This window comes from Daphnia pulicaria, chromosome 10 (genome assembly GCF_021234035.1).
Source record: "Daphnia pulicaria isolate SC F1-1A chromosome 10, SC_F0-13Bv2, whole genome shotgun sequence".
Lineage (NCBI taxonomy): Eukaryota > Metazoa > Arthropoda > Branchiopoda > Diplostraca > Daphniidae > Daphnia > Daphnia pulicaria.
Window position 1 is genome coordinate 1303113 of NC_060922.1, and position 7412 is coordinate 1310524.

At 39.7% G+C, this 7412-nt stretch overlaps 1 long non-coding RNA gene across 1 annotated transcript; it reads left to right on the forward strand.

The window, feature by feature from the left end:
* The first annotated feature begins 284 nt into the window (after window positions 1–284).
* LOC124314326 lies at window positions 285–6698 on the forward strand. Its single transcript, XR_006911137.1, has 2 exons — window positions 285–427; window positions 6297–6698. It is a non-coding gene; the product is annotated as an uncharacterized LOC124314326 (long non-coding RNA).
* Window positions 6699–7412: the final 714 nt, after the last annotated feature.

Here is a 7412-nt window from a genome sequence, read left to right on the forward strand (position 1 = left end):
TATTCTTTTCCAATTGTATCACCGGAAAGTGTAAAATAACATTCAGCGTGCTAATTCTTGTTTTGCCATTATCTAGCTTGTAGCTTTATCGTATTATCCGATTTTAGTCGATTTATTTAGTTTTATTTAGTGTGGTATTTTTTATCCAATCTTTTATGAATATTTGGTGTTTTTACGACAAATTCAATAACAAAAACTCGCAAATAAAAAAAAATATATGTCAATTTCCGACTCATTTTCGCAATTTGGCAAATGCCGGGCATTCCCAGATTGCAGACTACAATTTAGCGAACGACAAACATTATACACATGAAACGTCTTTTTCTTTTTTTAAATATTCTAGAGTGAAATAAAACACTAGAAATCATAGGTAAAACCTGGAATTAATTTGTGCACTTCACTTCAAGAACATCTACTATTTTTGCAGGTATGTTTGATTTTGTATACCTGAGTGTGAATTATTTTGTAGTGTAGAAAGCTAGCAGAGGCAAACAGAAGACATTGGCAAGCTTTCTTTCTTGTCAGAGGCCATCATGGCTGAAATAGATTAAAATGATGAAGGCATCATTTCAGGCTTTTCAGCAGAGTTTTCTTGTCCAACATCATCCATGTGAACATCCAAGTCACTTTGGTGGTTTTCGTTCAACAGCAGAACTAGGTACAGGTTTTTTTTCAAAACATTGGGGACTAAGAATTTTTTATCGAGTTTTTTTATTCAGTTTAAAAACAAGATGAAACTGCTAGTTTATTATCTTGTTTAAGACAAAAAAGAACTCAATTTTTATTTCGTTACATATTACGTTTTTCGAAAAACCACATTATTGGAATTAGTTTTATGTCATTTTTTTTTGTTTCTTAACTTGCAACGCATATTACGTGTACCCAACCACACGGAATTTTCCTTTGGCATTCATTAGCAGTATTATAACCTCTCGGGGCAGATGTCTCTTCGTTTTGCTTGGCAGCCGTTGGCAGCCTCATCGGTTTCACGCTATATAAAGGCGTAACACCTGGCGACTTTTGAGCGTATAAAGTAGCCAACGAAATAATCGTCAGATCAGCAGTTTATCGATTTCCCCATTTCATGACCCGACTCATATTTTCACGAATCACTTGTGCGTGGTTTTGGACGTGATAAATGAAACAAAGCGCTGAAATTGATTTCAACAAATTTTTTCATATCTAAACGGGAAGCTGAGCCAACGAGCTCATATCTCGCCTTATAAAGGTATGGCGTCCTAACTCCTGAAACATTTCCCATTTTCTATGCAAATGCGACCGAACGGATAATATGCGTCGTGCGGTATAATATAATCGTCGATTTCATCGGCTGGGGGAAGTTCGAATATGCCCAATAAGGGAGTCAACACGCACTGGAAAAACCCCTTTTTTTTGGTTTCTTGACGGGAATCATTAACCATCATTAATATTTGTACAAGTTTATTTCGTCGATCGAAAATGCGTGTCCCTGACGAGCGACACAACACCGGGACGTTTGCTGGTTCTATTGTTATCTGTCAAGACCTTTACTCGCCAATGGCGTAAAACTATCCACAGGTTTTCTGGTTTGTCCTTTTTTGGGGTTATTTTTTCGCTCTGATAATACTGAGGGTTTCCTGACGTCCAATTAATGGCCGTCTGGAAGAGGGGGCCCCTATATTATTCCGCAGTCAATTCGGTACGCTGCTGCCCATCGATCAACAGCCAATCATTTCTAATCAAGCAATGAGTTATCCTTGATGGTATATAGTATGGCCTTCGACTCTTCGTTCTTGGGTTGGATTTGTTTTATCGCCTTTTTGTGGTGATCCACACGACACGCGCGCACGCTCCATATAAAATCGCAATCGATGTGAACTAAGCTCAGCTCTTGCCCTTGAGTGAATAATTCTCGTCGTTTCTGGGATGTCATTTTTGTCTTATTCCCCTCATCAGCTGTTGTTGTATGCCACTGTGTAAATACCTTCCTCCTGTCCTACTTTTAAAAACTAAATTGAACCTACGAAGAGAGAAGCGTGGACCGGCTCGAGCGTCAGTTAACTAATGCGCAGCTAACGACATTGACAAATGCTCAGTGATGACAGGATTTTTTTTTCTTCTTCTTCTCCTTTTCGAGTTATTAGGTCGGGACAACATAATTTCAGTTCGTTTCTTTTAAATGAGCATTGACGTGTCTAATTCTATCAATCAGTTTCTGCCGTTTTATTTATGGGTTTACAAGATACACGAATGATACGATCGATTTTCAGTGGTATGAATTTACCAACTAAGTTGCCACCCATGCATATTATTAAGTGACATTTACCTTATATTTCAAAGCGATGTTTGCAGAAGAGAAAAGTGTCAGGTGGATATTAGGTGGGCACTGGGCAACCTAGGTCTAGAATGTTAATCTGACGTAACAGTTTTGATAACATGGATCAATCCAAATTACTTTCTCTTTACTACTTCATCTTAACAAAATTAAACAATTTGTGCACACCATTTAGTCTATATTACCTTGCAAAGTCACTCTAGACAAAATCTTTGCCCTTGAGAGAGGCTTAGCAATTCCCGTGTAATAAAGAGTTAACTGTATTGTTGCGACCTAGGAGCAATGTGTTCATTGAGTCAAACTCCAATATTTAAATTTAATACTCTTAATGCATCAAGTATTTCGCCATAATCCCTCTTTTACTCTATTGTCAACTGCCAAGCCGGGTGAAGTCACGACAGTGCGCTTTGTTCAGTGATGACAGGATATTTTCTTTTTCTTCCCTTCTTCGAGTTATTAGGCGGGGACGACATAATTTCAGTTCGTTTCTTTAAATGAACATTGACGTGTCTAAATTTATCAATGAGTGACTGTCGTTTAATTTTTGAGTTGATAATATTCACGAATGATGCGATGAATTTTCGGTGGATGGAATTTACCAACTACGTCGCCACACGTGCTAAATATTTAGTGTCATTATTTTACGTCAAAAATGTGTAAGAGTTACGATAGGAAGTACTGTTGTTCCAGACATATCGTGTCTCAATTATGTCCAGGGTAGTTTACTACCACAAACTAATTGAGAGACCTTCTGAACTAGCAACAGTCGAGGGATACCTTCGTCTCAACACACTATATCATAGTAAGAAAAATATAACAACTTGAGGAAACCACTAGGTCTACGTTGCATTGCAGAGTTAATCTAGAAAAATCCTTGCTGCTGAGAGAGGCTAAGCAATTCCCGTGCAATAAAGAGTTAACTAAAATGTAGCGACCTAGGAGCAATGTGTTCACTGAGTCAAAATTCAATATTAAATGTAATACTCTTAATATATCAAGTATTTCACCATAATCCCACTTTTACTTAATTGTCAACGGCTAGAATCCCCTTTGTGAAGTCACGACAGTGCACTTGTTCAGTGATGACAAGATTATTTCTTCTTTCTCTCTCCGAGTTATCAGGATGGGACAACATAATTTCAATTCGTTTCTTTAAAATGAACGTTGACGTGTCTTAATTTATCAATCAGTTTCTGCCGTTTAATTTATGGGTTTACAAGATACACGAATGATGCGATCGATTTTCAGTGGAATGAATTTGCCAACTAAGTTGCCACCCGTGAAAATTATTAAGGGACATTTACATTTTATTTTTAATCGAAGCCGCAAAAGAGTTAAGTATAATGTAGGAAATGTAAGTGTAGAAAGTTATTGTAATATAACGTTTCGATACCTTAGATAACCCAATTTTCTATCTCTTAGCTCACATTTTTAACAAAAAATACACAATATGTGCTCACCATTAAGTCTATGTTCCAATGCAAAGTCACTCTAGAAAAAATCCTTGCTGTTGAGAGAGAATTAGCAATTCCCGTGTAACAAAGAGCTCACTTTATTGTTGCGACCTAGGAACGATGTGTTCATTGGGTCAAAATCCAATATTAAATTTAATACTCTTAATATATCAAGAATTTCGCCATAATCCCACTTTTACTGTATTGTCAATGTCCAGAATCCCCTCGGGTGAAGTCTCGACAGTGCACTTTTCACGTGACAAAGCTGGAAGGTATTAACCAGTTCTGATTTCACTCTAACCGACTAATACCATCAACACAAAAACAAAATATAATAAGAAATCACGAGTTTTTCAATCATCCACCACGCGATAACTTTAGACCCCCTTCCTGCCCCTTAAAAAAAGGCGGAATAGTTTATAATCCGAAATGCGGAGGACTCAACTGTCAATATTGTGTCAACGGCGGTTCGCTCAAAAGTTTCGGCTTCTTCTTTGTAAGTTTTGATAACATTGCCACTTGGAGTGTGTAGCTATGTTACGCCCTGGGGGAGTTGAAATTTAAAAACATTAGTTTACAATCTAGTGAGATAGTTATCCTACTTTATCTAAGCGAAGAAGAAAAAGAAACGAAAGCAATCGACTAACTCAATCGATAATCAATCACATTCCAGATAATTGAGATGCGAACCCAATCATTTCCCGGCCTTCGTCTCCGCTCCCTCATTCAATTATTCAAGTTTCCTCCAAAAATTTTGGGATGGAAACGGAGAGGGGAAAAGGTCTCCGAGAATGTTTGGCATATAGTAGTAGCACCAAATAGGAAAGACATATAGGAAGAGAGACTCTATCTAATATACTATCCCATTCGCCCTTCATTTTTGTCCGTGTTCAGCCTTGACAGGCGTATCGTATGTCGCAGCTCTTTTATTTTTTTCCAAAATAAAAAATGACGGAACAAGCCATACGATTGTTATCTGCCAGAGAGAGAGAAAAGTTCCATTATTTCTTCTTTCTCTTTGAAATATTGAGTTGCGAGAGTTTTTCCCGGTTTCTCCCCCCAAAAAAAACAAAAAATAATAATATTTGTATTTATGTTGGCGCTGTATAGCTTTCTATGCAAAGAATGATTCTCCTTTCTTTTAGCCCCGTTCTTTTATTTAACGAGGAGCATTCAAACGGATTCTCCTCCCCCTATATAGTTGCTCTCTTATAAACTCCCGTCTTTATCCTATATGCCCTCATGTCCGTGTCCGTCTGTCTTTTTTTACTTCCACCGGAATTCCAACGGCTTCCGCTCTTCAACGTCGACGGAACCGGGAACGAGACGACGACAACTTGCGACACATAATCCCGGTGAGCGATTCCGTCCGGCGGACCAGCACACACACACACACACAGCCAGGCAATTCCGGTCGTCCCTCCGATCAAAAATAGCAGAGCTAGAAAGAAAAATAATAAAAAAGGGGGAATATAATAATAAGAGCGTTGCATGTATAGATAATCCCTCATCATCCTCTTCTCTTTCTATTTCCTATTCTCACGAACCCGCAAGCAACTCGTATGTGAACCACGACCAGAAAAAGAGAGAACAAAATAAGTCGAAAAAAGAATAAATATAGGAAGAAGGATGATTAAGAAAAAGGCGAACAATAGAGAGAAAGCGCACGATTTTGATCTTCCGCTACTGCGTTCGAGGCGTATACTATGTACTTAGCATATCTAGTCTACTACAGCACACATTCAAATTTTCGGGAGTGTACGACATGCGCGCGTGTGTGGATTTTGATGTGCAGCTCCCGCCGTTGACTCACATTTGTGGCCTTTTGTCTTGGCTTGCTTCACATATTTATTCTTGGTTTCCCGAAGGCGTCGAAAGAGCCGAGCCATTTCGCCATTGGTTTTAAAGCGCCAAATTCCACGTCGAATGTTGCGCAGTTGCAGACTCCCGGGATGAGATGACTAGTCACGAAAATTCAGCGAAGCAAAAAGAATGCGGTGGCTGCTGTTGCTGCTGGTGCTCAATTGATATTCAAGCGCTGTTGCATCAGGCCGCATCAGGCGTACAAGATCTTGCTGGGCAGGTTTTTCTCAATGAATTCCGCATGACGTCATATACGGCGACACATTTTTATTTATTTTTCCCCATTTGATGTGTACCATGATTTCGTCAAGCGATGACCAATCCTTTTTCTTTTTTGAGAATGTCAGTGACGCCTACACACGAATCTGTTTAGATTGTTGTCTCAGGGCGCACCAGTTGAAGATGGCAAACTCCAAATGGGCGTTGATTCAATCAGATAACGAAACCCAAGGCTTAACCCGTCCGGCCTCTAGACCTCATCTTGACCGTATAGGAGAGCCTATGTTAGTTGTAGCGCTGCAGGAGGGAAAATCTATAATGAAGGATTTCCGGTTCCCCCCAAAAAAAACACGTCACCCAAAACGACCTTTTAAGGACGGCACTTTCTTCATAGACTGTTTCTTTTCTTATTCAAATTATTTTTCTTTCTTTTCTTATGTGAATAGCCGTCCCTCTGCTGGAATTCACTCTCGGCTGCCTTGGGGTGCTGGTGGACCCAAGACCGAAATTATGGACTTTTCGAACAAAACAACGGGAAAGTCTGTGTATCTATACACTAGACGAGAAGTTGCGGTCGTATAACGTCCTTGCAGGCTCAATGTCGTCTCGGTGTGTAAATCGAAGAATGTCACAAAAAACCGGATGATTTACAAAGCAGCAACACAACAGCAGCAGATGGATAGAATTTATTACATGCGGAATTCCAAATTGAAAATGGAGAAATAATTTGGTTTTTTTATTTGGAAACGACGTGGTGTGGCGCCATTTCACGTCCTTCTCACGTCATCGATTCTAGTTCCTCGTTTTTTGGGCTTTTGAAAAATGAATGCGCTCCATTGTTTTCTCTCGCTCAAAGTTTTCTGGGTATTCCGTTGGAACTGCGCCACATCACATCAGCTGTTTTCTCGTCGGGCGCAATATTCAAATGAGCTTTTTCGGGAATGAAAAAAAAAAAAAAATTTCGCATGAATTTTCAAACGGGCAATAGCAGCTCACGGGAGTGACACGTACAGACAGATGTAACAGACAGACAGGGCGAGATAGGATAGCGGAGAACATCCTCGTGGAATTTTAAGAAAAATCTTTAAGAATCGCAGACGTGCCGGGCGTTATTTCGACAGGGGAAAAACAAAAAAATATTTCCCATCCGCATCCATACAGCAGCAGTCGCCCGTCCTTTTATTTTTTCCCTCCCAGAAAATAATCGTTCATCTCGGCTCGGGACTGTTCCTCTCGCGTTCCTTTTTCTTTTCTTTTTTTTTTCGTGAGCTGCACAGTTGTGCGTAGGCCCGTTTAAAATACGTAATTGCCGCCCAAAATGCTTTGGAGCGTTTGAACGCGGGCCAACCGGAGTTGTCTCTCTGCGGAGCGGGGGTCATGAGAGAAATTGTTATTCGTTTGTCGTGAAAGACAAAATCGTCGTCTATCGGTTGACACGGCGACTGATTGGATGCAAAAGAGACAGCCCCAAAAAGACACACACGGAGAAAAAATAAAAGAGGGGAAATAATAATAAAACAAGAGAAACAAGATGCCGATATGGTAATCAGGCAGCGCCGAAC